Source organism: Arvicanthis niloticus, unplaced genomic scaffold, assembly GCF_011762505.2.
Source record: "Arvicanthis niloticus isolate mArvNil1 unplaced genomic scaffold, mArvNil1.pat.X pat_scaffold_73_arrow_ctg1, whole genome shotgun sequence".
Taxonomy (NCBI): domain Eukaryota; kingdom Metazoa; phylum Chordata; class Mammalia; order Rodentia; family Muridae; genus Arvicanthis; species Arvicanthis niloticus.
The window spans coordinates 48,957-63,132 of NW_023046343.1; the positions used below are offsets into that span (position 1 = coordinate 48,957).

The following is a 14,176-nucleotide window of genomic DNA, read 5'->3' on the forward strand; positions in this document are numbered from 1 at the left end:
CAGATCTTGAGGCTGGGAGACACAAGTTTCTGACCTAGATCTTGACATGGAGATCTTGTGGCATAGTGGCTATGAATCCCAGGAGACTAAGGCAAGGAGACCTCTGAGTTCAAGGTCAGCCTGGGACAAAACAAATCACAGATCCCGGCTTGGTGGTACACACCGCTAATCTGGGCCACACTTTCTTCTGGAGACCTACATAAGGACATTGGAAGAAAGAAGATTTGCTCTTCTTCTCCTTGCATTTACTTGCCAGTATATCTGTTACACTCTATTAGCCTTGTGGGACTGAGCAACTACTAGATCCTTGGACTTCCCATTCACAGCTGACCATTGTTGGGGAGTTGGACTATGGATTGTAAGTCATCATAACAAATTCCCTTACTATATACAGAGACTATCCATAAGTTCTGTGACTCTAGAGAACCCTAATATAGTGTTGAAGTAACAGAATTAGAAGGCAGGCATATTTGGTTGCCACATTAAGCTACTGTTTGCAGTAGCTCCTTAGATTATCGATAGACCTATTTGACCTCTACCTACCAGCCACTCCTTTTTGTCGTTTTTTTTTTTTTTGTTGTTTGTTTGTTTGTTTTGCAATGGTTGGGGGGTTGTTTAGATAGGGTCTCAATGTGCAACTCTGGCTGTCCTGGAATTCACTGTAGACCAAGCTGGCCTCAAACTCAGAGATCCACCACCTGCCTCTGCCTCTAGAGTGCTGGGATTAACAGTGTGTGACACTACTGCCTGGTTTCTTAACACCAGTTCCAAATAAAGCCCTGCATCCTCCTTACCTAATCTGTCCTTTGATTATGCTGGCTTATTGTTGAGAATGGTTGAAACAAATGTAAATTATGCAACTAGTCTTCCACTGTGTGTGTTGTATGTGAGTGCAGATACCACGAAGGCAGAAGAAAGAGTAAGCTCATGGGAGGTCTCTTATACTCCAGAGGTATGATATAAAGTAAAATTGGGCTTGGCCTGCCTGGGAAGTAAGATTAAAACAAGGTGCCTGACTAGAAGCTATTCTCATCCCGTGAAAGCAGAAATGGACTCGTGCTTTTACCAACAAGACACACAGACAGACAAAAAAAAAAAATAATAATGAACTTTCAGATTGGAGAGATAGTTTGGTGTTTAAGACCACTCACTGATCTTGCAGAGGAGTTGGGTTCGATACCAGAACCCACACGGTGGCTCAAAAAACAATCTGCAACTTCAGTTCCAGCTGACAGCCCCTTCTGGCCTCTACTGGCACCAGGCACACACATGGTGCACACAGACATACACAAACAGGCAAAACATCATAAATAGATAGATTTTCACACTAAAGAGATGGCTCAGTGGTTAAGGGCACGGCACTGACTGCTCCTCCTGAGAACCTGGGTTATATTCCCAACACCCAGGTCTAGGCTCACAGCCATCTTTAGTTCCAGAGGATCCAGCACCCGCTATACAAAGAAACCCCGTCTCAGAAAAAGATAAGAAAAGAAAAAAAGCCAAGGGCCATGGAGTCTGACCCTAAGAAGACTGTACTTTTAGAGAGTTACAGCATATCTAAAAGACAAGAAATAGAAGGTTTTGCATTATTTTTATTTATTTTATATGAGCACTAAGTCCTCATGCCTGCACAGCAAATGCCTTCATCCACTGAACCATCTTCTTGGCTCAATTTTTCTCTTTTCTTTGTTTTGGAACAAGGCTATTGTGTAGCTACAGCCAGCCTGGAACTTGCTGTGTAGACCAGTTTGGCCTAGAACTCATGAGTACCAGGATTAAAGATGAATTCCATCATGCCCAGCCCCAATTTAAAAGAAAAAAAAATCTAGTCTCAGTCTCTCTCTTTGTATATGTGTGTGTTAATATTAGTTTAACATATATATATATATATATATATATATATATATATATATTCATATATATATATGAAACTAATTAGTTTTATATAATACATATGTATATATGTTTATACATACATATCAGTTACAAGTTGCTATATTCCAGATTTGACAGCTTAAAACAACACTCACTTCAGGTTAGAGAGATAGTTCAGCACTTAAGAACACTGGCTATTTTTCCAGAGGATCTGGGTTTAATTCCCCGAACCTATATGTTGGCTCAGAACTATCTGTACCTCCAATTCCAGGGAATCCAATGCCCTCCTCTGGCTTCCTCAGACACTAGGCACATACATGCTACACAGAACTACTTAAGGGCAAAACACTTCATAAGATAATAAAAATAATTTTTAAAAATCATACATGTTTATTATCTCACAATTTCATAGTTTAGAGGTCCAGTAGGTTTTCCTGGGGTATCTCCTGCTTAGGGTCTCTTGAGCCCAAAGACAAGATAGGGATTACCTAGGTGATGGTGGTGAACTCCTTAGTCCCAGCACTCGGGAGGCAGAGACAGGCAGATCTCTGAGTTCGAGGCCAGCCTGGTCTACAGAATGAGTTCCAGGCCAGCCAGGGCTACACAGAGAAACCATGTCTCAGAAAATATAAAAATTAAAAAAATGTCTAGGGGTTTTCCAACTCCAGGATTGCTGGGCTGCTGACAGAGTGTGGTTCACACAAGCTCTGCACTTGCCAGCCGTCAGGCAGGGCCAGCTCTTCCAGAGATAACCACATTCTTCACACATGTCAGACACAGCAGTGGTGCAGCTAGTCCTTCACATTCTTTAGACCTCTCTAACTTTCAACCCTGGCCAGAGAAAACTGCTTTCAAAGGGCTGTGTGATTTTTTATTACATTTATTTATCTGTTTGTTTTATGTGTGTATGAGAGAAAGAATGACAGCCATGTGTGTGTATCATGATGTATGTGTGCAGGTCAGAGGACAGCTTAAGGAAAATTGTTTCTTGGCTTCCACAATGTGGATTTTGAGAACTGAACTTGGGTTATCAGGGTTGACAGCAAGCACCTTTAGCCACTGAGCCATCTTGCTGGCCCTTATGTGACTATTTAATCCAAGCAGGTGATTTAGCTAAAGCAGAATCAACTTATTAGTAACCTAAATCGTATCTTCAAAATCCCCTTACATAACAAACATTGTCACACTCTCAGACCTGAGGACAAGGGTGGAAGACCTGAGCTGATGGTCAGTACATGGAAAGCACTACAACCATCTGAAATGGTAGAGTGAATGGAATTGACAAGAAAAAGAGTCCAGGCAACGTGAGATAGAGTGACAAGAGATGAGTGAATTCTAGTATTAGGAAATGTTTCTCCCGAGAACTAGACGGTTATTTATCGTAAGGTTAAGAACTCAGCAGGCTCCCTGTAGTGTGGAAACAGCAGGAAATACAGTATACATCACTCCAGAATGGTAGGACTCAGGCCTCAAAGGATGAACAAACTGATAATGCCAGGAGAGAAGAAGGGAGACATTGATGCAGGGCTGGCTGGCCAGGGTGGCAGAACCAGAGAGAAGAGGTAAGTGCTGGGCTGAGGTACACATACTTTGTTCCATAGTAGAAACCACCCAGAACTTTCTGATCAGAGCATGTGACTAAGCTGCAGAGGTTTTAATCAAATGTGATGGTGTAGAAAGAATGAGGAAAACGGGGAAGGGCCATTCAAAAGAATAGCAAGCTGTTCTGGGTGGTGGGGCCTAGGGACATTACTTCCTGTCTCCAAGTACCCTACATTCATGCTCTAGCAATATAACTCAGACCTTGACCTTTGCCCCTCTTCTTCTGACCCACTCTATTTGTTAATCAGCTTTCTACCACTGGGCCACACATAAACGAAGGGAAGATTCATTACCTAAAGGTTCCTGGGTTTTAGTCCAGAGCTGCTTGGCCCTGTGTCTCTGAGCCTGTGTTGAGGATAAACACTGTTGAGAAGTGCTCGCAGCATTGGCTGGGGTATGAAGTGTGTACAGACTCAGGTCCCAGGGTCCCCTTCAAGAGCACTCTCCTGATGATGTCACCTTCAGGAAGGCCACCTTCTCAGATTTAACAGGGCCTTGCAAAAGTGCCATCAGCTGACCTTAATACATGAGCGTGGGTGGCAGGGTACTCAACATAACTCTTCAGTGGAATAGACACTTAATTAATCTTTCTGGACAGCTTGAGTCCTGACTGATTTTCTCTCTGGGATGATTGGTTCTCTAGGCTGTTCATCAGCAGATTCTGAGCAACAAGTTCCTCATTGTACGAATGAGAGAACTGCAGTGGAAGCCTGAGGACTGCAGGAAGTTTTACTGAGAGCATGAAGGTAAGGCCAGTAGTCGATATTATGGTGTAGATGTGTGTGTGTGTGTGTGTGTGTGTGTGTGTGTGTGCACATGTGTGTGTGCATGTTCGTGGTGTGTGCATATGTGTGTGCATGTTCGTGGTGTGTATGCACATGTGTGTGCATGTTCGTGGTGTATATGCACATGTGTGTGTATGTTTGTGGTGTGTGTGTGCACATGTATGTGCATGTTCGTGGTGTGTGTGTGTGCACGTGTGCATATATGTGTATGAAGTGCACATGTATACATGTACAGGCAAGAGGACAGCTGTAGATGTCAGACACAGGCATCATCCACTTTTTTCCCTCAACCAGGGTCCCATCTCTGGCCTAGAACTTGACATGTAGATAAGGCTGGCTTGTCCCTGAGCCCCAAGTATCTACCTGCCTCAAGCTCTGGTTTGCCAATGTGTGCCCCATGTCTGGCATGTGTATGTGTTCTGGGACTCCAGCTCTGGTCCTCATTCCTTTAATGCAGGCCTTTTCCTGGCTGAGCCATCTCCCTGACTCTTCTTGTTTGTTTCGCACAAACTTCTCATTATAATCGGGATTTTCTATTCCTAGAAGAGATTTCCTGTAGAGTTCCAATCAGAAACGTAATATTATGTCTTGGAAATATCAGTAATTAACACTGAGTGAACATTTATTGTGTCAAGTGTTTCCCTTATGCTTAGCATTTCACTTAGCATTTCACTTAATCTTCTCAGACTTAGAAAAGGCAGGTGGTGTTCTAGGTACTGCCCCCTGCTCCTTGCAGGCGGTGTATTCAGTAAACCTTATCCTTCATCAGTTGTTTTTTTTTTTTTTTTTTTTTTTTTTTTTTTTTTTTTTTTTTTTTTTTTTTTGGTTTTTCGAGACAGGGTTTCTCTGTAAAGCCCTGGCTGTCCTGGAACTCACTCTGTAGACCAGGCTGGCCTCGAACTCAGAAATCCGCCTGCCTCTGCCTGCCAAGTGTTGGGATTAAAGGCATGTGCCATCATTGCCCAACATTTTTTTTTTTTTTTTTTTTTGAGGCAGTATCTCACTGTGTAGCCTTGGAACTCACTCTGTAGACCAGGCTACAGGCTACCTTTAAACTCACAGAAGCTCTGCCTCTTAAATGACAAAGTTAAAGGTTAAAGGTACGTACAACACAGGAAAAGAGTTTTGCTTTGTTTTTTTTGGGAGGGGGGGTGTTTTTTTGTTTTGGGTTTTTTTTTTTGTTTTTGTTTTTGTTTTTGTTTGTTTGTTTTTTTTTTTTTTCAGAAAAAAATATACAGCACTCAAGGGGCAGAGGCAGGTGGATCTCTGTGAGTTGAAGGACAACTTGGTACATATTGAGTTTCATGCCAGCTAGGATTATGTAGAGAGACTCTCCCTCTGACTCTCTCTTTCTCTGTTTCTCTCTCTGTATCACAAACACACACAAAGAAAAGTAAAAAATTTTCCCAAATCATAGGGAGTTGATGTTATATCCTCAGGGCACAGAAGTGGGAAGACAAGTTACAGAAGGTAACGAATTGATCAAAACCATACAGATTGTGAGTGGCAGTCTGCTTCCACACTCAGAAATGTCAGACTCCAAGCTTCTTGTTATTTCTCTATAAACTAACGGTGTGACATTATAGGGAGTGAGAAGTGAGAACCTTCTCTTGAGCACCACGGTCTCCATTGAAGGTACTCTCTCTTAGCAGGGCGTTTTTTCTATCAGCGGTTGGTGGAATTCATGACAAGGTACTTCTAATTTTGGTCCTGCTATCTTTACGTGCTGTGAGATACCTCCTCTTCCCTGTGAATAGAACTGTCGATTTCACTTACCACTGTCAAGCCTAAAAAAACATGGCTGTGCTACACCAACCCGGTGGGCACCTGTTCTGTAGTTGCTGGACCAGTGGCCGGGGTGGAGCACTGGGGTGGAGCACTGTTGTTGCTGCCTAGCAGTCCTGTTGATCACTTCTTGCACATCAGTAGTCACCTCTGCCCGTCACTTTCTTACACCAGCATCAGTGCTCACTAGAAGGGAAAGGAACCCTCAGAATGTACTGTTCACTTTTATTCTTGCCCTGCTCACAAACATGTTCTAGACTAAGTGATCATATCCCTTTTTTTATTCCCAGTGGGCCAATCCGAGCCTACATCCTTGCCCACAAAGATGCCATCCAACTTTGGAGGACACTGATGGGACCCACCAGAGTATTTCGAGCATGCCATATAGCCCCAGATTCAATTGGTGGGAGTTTGGGCCTCACTGACACCCGAAATGCCACCCATGGCTCAGGTGAGTCTAAACCTCTCATCCACAGCCACAGGTGAGGAAGCCAAGTGGGAGACTGACAGTCCGTGCTCTCTCCAGTGAGCTGTGTCTCATATATTTCTGGCCCTTTGTAGCTGTGTCAGCCATGTGGCCTGTGAGCTTTCTTTATATATCCCGGGACTGAGTGGTTCATATTTCTGAGCCTGACTGTGACTGAGTCTTGCTTATCTTTACCCTACATTCCCTGTGATGGCCCCTTCTCTTATTTATTTTATTCTCTGAGCCATGGTCCCAATCTTGCAGTCCTCCTGCCTCAACCTCCTAAGTAGTTCTTCTCTGCCTCTCCTCTTCTCATAGACTCTGTGGTTTCCGCCAGCAGAGAGATTGCAGCCTTCTTCCCTGACTTCAGTGAACAGCGCTGGTATGAGGAGGAAGAACCCCAGCTAAGCTGTGGTCCTGTGCACTACAGTCCAGAGGAAGGCATCCACTGTGCAGCTGAAACAGGAGGGCCCAAACCAGCCTAATAAAGTCCTATCAGTCCCTGAGAAGGTGGCTGAAGGCACTGTCCCTGTTGGACCTCACCTCCTGCTGGAAGGTCTAGCCACCCACAGCTCAGCTGCTGTAGTCCACCTCTATCTACCTCTTCTGTGGAGTATTCATGGGTGTTCAGGAAGGATGGTGACGCCTCTTTTTACAAAGGACAGTCCTCCTTCCTCCAGAAAGAGCAGCCTGTTGACTAGTCAGGAAAATGCAGTGCCTGTGTAACCAGCATCTGACCTGGCTTCCTTAGTAAACTCTTTGCTACCGAATGCTCCAGGCTGGCAGTATTCCTGTACAGGCTTTCTCTCTGTCCTTCATGGGAGTCCTTGCATCTACCCTGAAGCCAGGTTTCTGATCTGTGCTCAAGAGAGACTCCTGTAAGACTCTCTCAGTGAGTTGGTTATGTAGCACATAAACACAATCACTCACCAAGTTCAGTGTGGACTTAAATCATGCTGTGGACCTCAGCACAGGGCTGTGTCCTAGGAAAGTTCAGTGTGGACTCAAACCATGCTATGGACCTCAGCACAGGGCTGTGTCCTAGGCAGAAGCACCTCTTTGCTCCAAGGTGCCTCTGTGCCTCTGCCCAGTGAAGGTGTGTTTTAATGAGGCTGGGTAATAAGACAGGATTTCTGATTTCCACAGAGGTACTAAAGGCAGTTATACCTCCACTATATCAACACAACAGTTAATTCTTTGCAACATCACAGCAAACGTCATCGGTCTAAAATGCCGAAGAACATCCCTGGTTATCTGTCAGCTGACTGCTTCTGTTACTTTCAGCCAGGGTCATTTGCACAGCTATATTCATCAGGTGAATTGATTATGGTTGGTCATCCTGAGCTGCTCAACACAACTTGTTTCAGGTGCCCAGAGGGCTGGCCCATATTACAGTTCAGGAAGCTTTTGCTTATGCCTGAGTTAGAGGATAAAGATTCTGGGATGTGGTGGCACATGCCTTTAATGCCAGCACTAGGAAGGTAAAGATAAGTGGGTTTCTGTATGTTCCTCAGCACAGGGCTGTGTCCAAGGGAGAGGACTGGCTAGTATTGAACACACGGAATAGAGGCTCTGCAGTGACATTCAGCTCTAAGGCCTGATGTCCACATCTGAGGTGCACATCCACAACTAGAGGTATCTACCAAGCAGTACACCCAGGTATGAGATCTGAGCACACTGCTCAAGCTAAGATCTAGATAGAACGTCAAACCACTGTTCTAGGCCATCCCATTTCAACACACATGTACAGTTGCAAGCCCAAATTCCTAGTTGATACATGCTGTCATAGGTCAGTATCTCAAAGATGTTAACTTTAGAACACTTGTCGCCCAAATTGTACTCCCTACCCCAGCTTATAAGCTGAATTCCTAATTCCAAATATTTCAGAATGTGAGTCTATTTGGAAGTAGTCATTGCAGACGTAATTAGTTATGCATAACCCCAAGTAAATAAATACATGTAACTTAAAACTTGAGATTTTAAAAAAGCAATTTAAAAATATTCCTCAGAATAAATATATGAGCATAACAATAACACCACCACCAGATGAAACAACATAAAAATAAGACCACATCAGGTTGTCCAGTTAGAAGCAAATTCAAATGATGAATTTACACTGAAACAGAGGAAGAAAGCAGGTTAGAATGCAAATGGAATCAGGCCAACTCAAAGGAGGCACATGCAGTTCCAGATAGACACAGCCAGATACAAGGAACACATCAAAACTATTGGATTCAAAGTTGTGTCCAATGAAAGAGCTTCTGACAGACACTCTGAGGATAAGACCCTTAGTCAAGAACCAAGCTGTAAGTCCCAACTCCCTTATAGGGAGTGGTTTGGTTGGTACCAGGCCATTGGTGATGGTTTGTGTTGTGTCTTTTGTGTTGAGTTTTTCTGTTGGGGTGTGGTTGTCTTGACTTCCTCTTTTTCTGAGCTCACTAGGACATTGTTTTCTGTGACTCTTCCTAGAGGAATGTCTGCATGAAGTTCAGCTCTAGGAACTGGTGGTTCCTGGTATTGACTATGAAGAGTCAATATGAAGAGTCTTGGCTGAATGCCAACAGGACCACAGGTGGAGCTAGACACTTGCCCCAAGGTGACCAGATGGAGTCAAAATGTTGGTCACCTGTGGGTTCTACGAGCCTTCTGAATACCAAGCTTCAGACCCAGGGAAGTGTGGAGGCTGTGGTTAGAGCCACAGACCTAAAGAAACCCCTGAGATCACTCAGGTCTTACAGTGGCCAAGGGGACTTGAAAACCATAAGAACTCAGAGATCTGCCTACCTCTGCCTCTCCAGTACTGGGACTAAAGATGTGCACCACCACCACCATTCCTAAAAATATTTTACCTGACAGTCATATATTAGGTCAAATGTAGGTAAGCAATAAATGAATGTTTAGGGGCTCGAGAGACGGATCCGTGGTTAAGAGCACTTATTATTCTTGCAGAAGTCCCTGGGTTTAGTTCCCAGCATCTACATCTGGCAGTTCACAACTACCTGTAACTCTTGTTCCAGGAGATCTGACGTCTCTTCTAGCCTTCTAGGCAGTGGTGGTGCACGACTTTAATCCCAGCACTTGGGAGGCAGAGGCAGGTGGATTTCTGAGTTCAAGGCCAGCCTGGTCTACAGAGTGAGTTCCAGGACAGCCCGGGCTATACAGAGAAACCCTGTCTCGACAAACAAACAAACAAACAAACAAAAAAAAAAAACAAAAAAAAAAAACAAAAAAAAAAACAAAAACAAAAAAAACCAAATAAACAAAATAATAATATAAATAAATAAATAAAAAGACAGTTTCTCTGGTTGGCTCTGGCTGTTCTAGAGCTAACTCTATAGACAAAGCTGGCCTTGAACCCAAAGATCCAACTGCTTCTCACTTGCAAGTGCTATATACCATCACTACCCAGCTAATGAATCTTTTTTTGGAGGGAGAGGGGAGGGTTCAAGACAGGGCTTTTCTGTGTGCCCTTGGCTATCTTGCAACTTGCTCTGTAGACCAGGCTGGCCTCAAACTCAGAGATCTACCTGCCTTTGCCCCGCCCCTCCAAGTGCTAGAATTAAACATGAATACTCCACTGCCTGGCTATAAACCTTTTGAAAGTGGACCTCTTGCCCTGCTGACTTATATACACCTCCTGAATGGACAGTTACCTTCCTCTTTCTCACACACACACATAGAGAACATAAAATTATAGCACACACATGTGCTCAGAAAGCCTCCACAGGTAAAGACAATGAATACAAAAGCCACTGAGAGAAGTTTCTTTTACCAAGTTTATTATTTTAGGGATCCAGAAACAGGCCAAGGCAGGACTACTGCTCTGTCTCAGGTGCAAGTTTCTGAAAAAAAAAAAAAAATCCTTAATTTTCTGGCCAATTTTCTTAAGCTTTTCACCAATCTTCTCCCCACCTTTCCGGAGGAGTCCAGCCAGCCGTGAAACTTTCTTGAACCGAAAGGGCTGTATACCAGGCTGTGTACCAGGAAGAAATGGGTTCCTTGTGGGGCTGGTTCCAGGGCCACCCAAGATTCTTCCCCACCTAGACCATACTTCTGGGATGCTCCAAGAACCTCTGGACCGTATTCAGCCTTTGGGACATGCAGTTGGATCCTTAACCCCAATAAAAGATGAGAACCCGGAGCCTAGGAATAGCAAGGGGCTCCCAAGGGTCTGAGAAAGTGTACCCTAAGAGAATGCTCTGAACTTCAATTTAGCAGGACTCAGAATATCCAGTAGAGTGTATTAAACCCCAGGTGAAAAAGTCCTCACCCTCGAGTCCTGTCAGTCTTAGTGAGATCTAAGAATCTGCATCCAGAACAAGTTCCTATGTAGCCATGTCTGGCCTAGAACTAATTATGTAGGTAAGGCTGGCCTAGAACCCATCGGGATCCTCTTGCCTCTGCCTCCCAAGGAAGAGCCAAACTGAATCACTACTCCAGGGAATGACAGTCTTGAAGTTCAGGCTCAAGGGAGGAGCCAAGGGGATGGAGGGGAGCTCTCTTCTGCTCTGGGTAGTAATAGGGACTAACTGGTCTGCAGGATAACCCATGTTCCATCCCCTCACCATCCCCTGCATCCCACTCACCCCATTACAGCTGATGTCAAAAGAATCTGAGGCCGGGTTCAGGGTGACTGTCCCCATACACTGCTTCACCACCTTAGAAGAGAAAAACCATGGTCAAACTGGAATTCATTTGCCATAACCCCTAAACCCTAGTCCGCTGGATGGAAATATTCCCTTGGGACTCCTTGACTAGTTCCTCAAGAGGGACTCCCACCCCCAGCCCCTCTGCCTTACCCCCTGTTCCTTGAAGGCACATTGCTCAGGTATCTGCTGCATTGCCTTGGCACACACAGTCTTCTTCACTCGGAACCTCAAATACTTGGGAGTATCTGGGTCCTCATCCTGGTCAGGGAAGAAAGGAGGGAGACTAGTCTCAGGCTCATTCTCAAAACTTGAAGGATCAGTCTCCTGACATGCACCGACAGGGTGACCCTCCAGCACTACATGCTGGGTGCTGAGACAGGAGCTAGGGCTGAGGTACAGAGGGAAGAAAAAATGAGCCCCCTCTTCCCTCACCCCGCACCCAGTGAATGAGATCAGCCCTTAGGCAGCTCCCCTTCAGCAAAGAGAGAGGGAATTGAGGATCAGGCACAACCTTAGGGACTTTAAGGTAGTGTCCCTCATTGGACATGGAAAAACTTAAAGAAAAAACAAAAGGCTAATTCCCAGGGCCAAGATTCCACCCCAGTCCCTGCAATGGAAGTCCCAGGCATCTTGTGCCACAGCAGGTATTCCAAGGCCAAAAGCTGACGATCTGAAAGGAGACACAGATTTATGGACTCTCCTGGGGAAAGGAGAGACTACACTGAAAGGAGGTACCTTGGATTAGAACTTGGCTCTTCCTCTGCCTCACCCCTTGGGGCTCAGAATCCAGGTCTAAGAGACAGTAGAGATTGGTGTCCAAGGACTGCTGGTTGAAGGCATCCACAGCACGGAGCACAGCCTCCCTATAGCTGAGAGTCTGGGAGATGGCTAGAGGCTACCCCAGGCCCAGTAGCAACAGCAGTGATAGAGACCGCCACAGGGAAAGAATGTCCCTATGGGACTGCATGGTTCCCAAGACTGCCTCCTCCAGGCCACGAGAGCTTCATTTATTCTCATCCTGAGATGTCCAGATGTGATGGATACTCCCCTACTTCAAGGGCAGTGAGCCTATATGTGGCAGTCACCAAGAAACCTACCAGGGTGAGTGCCAGTTCTGCTCCAGAATTCTGTGAGTCTTCATTTTATTATCCCTTGCCTCAACCACTCACATTCTTCCCTTCACACACCCCTCCATTACTTGCTTTTTTCCATTTCTTCCCTCTCTCCTCTTGCTCCCCAAAGTTGAATGGGATCTTGGTCCAATAATGCAGAAACAGAAAGCCACAAGAGAGGTCCTACCCAGGAGTAAGAAAAGTAAGTAAAACTTCTGCATCCCAAGTCCAACCCCCGAGCACCAAAAAAAACTGAAAGCGACACGCCTCTACTAAATGCAGCTTCATTTCCAGAACTTACAAAGCTCTGTTTACATACATATGTACAGATCGCAGCTTTGACCCACTCGGGGTAGTGGAATACCCTGGGAGATGAACTGTCACAACCAACAGAAGCTGAGACTCAGTGGGCTGGCTCAGTTCTCAAGACCCAGAAGTGCTGGTCAGCCTAACCCCATCCCTGTCTGAGACTACCTTCCCATATGATGTGTGTGTGCTGAAGAGATGAAACACGGAAAGCATCTCAGTCGGAGTCACAGGCCTCTTGTTGGATGGTGGCGTGCATTGTAGAGGCAAGGCTGTCCTAATGGCCTTTCAGCCTTTCGTGGATCAGCTCTGCGATGGCTTTCTGGGTCCGCTTCTCCAGTTTCTCCAGCTTCTTGGCCACATCTCTCTTGAGATCCCAATCCAGTTTCCCAGGTGCTAGGTTGGCCAGGTCCACTTCCTCAATGACAGGCTCTGGCTTGGCATCCTCCAGCTGCTTCTTCACCTTCTCCTCCACTGCAACTGGTTTGGCCTGGGGGACCTGCCACCTCTTCAGGTCTCTATCCTCTGGGACATAGTTCTGAAACCTGGGTTCCCTGTACTCCTCTTCCTCTTCTCCGAGCCTCTTGTGCTGTAGCTTCCCATCTCCCCTGTCCTTGCACCCAGCTTTCTCCCGGAGGGCCTTCAGCTGTTCTTTCCGCACCAGCGCCTCTTCTTCAAGTCGGCACACACCAGCAGGAGCAGCCGCCATCTTTTCAGAGGCCCCCCTCCTTTTCTGCTCTGGCCTCACACAGACTCAGTGAGAAAGTGTTGGACTTAAAGATCTAAAACCAGGGGACACGCTCCCCCAGAAACTCTCACGGATGGGATTCGCTGCAATAACCTGAGGTTGGATGATAATAATAACCCAGTGCACTGGAGTTCTCTGCATACAGGCCAGAAGAACCAAGAAGAACCTCAAGTTGAAGGTAAGAGCAGTTTTTATACTTTTTAAGGGGTGGACTAGAGAAACAGTGACTAGGCACAATATGATTCGTGGAACAATGTGACTTTTAAACTGATTGGTCTTTGGGGAATGAGGTGGCAAGGACCACCCTTGTCTTAAATGTTGAGGATTGATTCCTCCTGAGGAATGTGTCTACCTGCCTATGGCCTTCCCCACCTGCAGGTGTGGTCTGAGAATGTTAATCCCTGCTTCCTCTGAATGTTAATCCAGCAGGGTAATCCAGCAGGTGTCCTTGGACTAAGGAATGTGCTCCTCCCAGGATGTGTCCTGGGGCAGTTAATTTTTAAGTGGAACCAAAATTCTAGAAAAGCAAGTGAATCAGACCTTAGAGGAAGAGAATAGAGGGAGTGGATTGCTCTGGTTTTGCCTCACCTCCACACTCCTCTCCTGATTGCCTTCTTGGAATACTTAGCCATCCTTATCCACTTGTGCCAATTCTTCAAGAACAAATTGAGCTGGGTGAGGTGGTGCAAGTTTGTAATTCCAGCACTTCAGAGGCTGAGGTATCATGAAAATTATGGGGTCGGGTTCAGTCTGGTTACACAGGGTAACCTCTTCTTAAAGCCTCACTACCAGACAAACACTCAGAAACCTGCCTTGGCCACTCTCAATCCCATCTCACTCTGAGGTCA

The 14,176-nt window shown here is 45.5% G+C and overlaps 1 protein-coding gene, 1 long non-coding RNA gene and 2 pseudogenes across 3 annotated transcripts in view; 2 read left to right on the forward strand and 2 right to left on the reverse strand.

The window, feature by feature from the left end:
• LOC117702382 (coiled-coil domain-containing protein 12-like) overlaps positions 1 to 14,176 on the forward strand; it is a 154,794-nt gene that overhangs the window by 8,526 nt on the left and 132,092 nt on the right. The gene's annotated exons all lie outside the window — the stretch shown is intronic.
• On the forward strand, positions 2,822 to 9,422 carry LOC117702378 (nucleoside diphosphate kinase 6-like; annotated as a pseudogene). The gene is made up of 5 exons (XR_013070395.1): positions 2,822 to 3,102; positions 4,121 to 4,223; positions 5,915 to 5,954; positions 6,338 to 6,498; positions 6,832 to 9,422. The product of XR_013070395.1 is annotated as a nucleoside diphosphate kinase 6-like (transcript).
• LOC117702384 (uncharacterized) lies at positions 10,276 to 11,393 on the reverse strand. Its single transcript, XR_004606018.2, has 3 exons — positions 11,313 to 11,393; positions 11,100 to 11,171; positions 10,276 to 10,486 (listed from the first exon to the last, which is right to left on the reverse strand). It is a non-coding gene; the product is annotated as an uncharacterized LOC117702384 (long non-coding RNA).
• LOC117702380 (coiled-coil domain-containing protein 12 pseudogene) lies at positions 12,858 to 13,289 on the reverse strand (annotated as a pseudogene).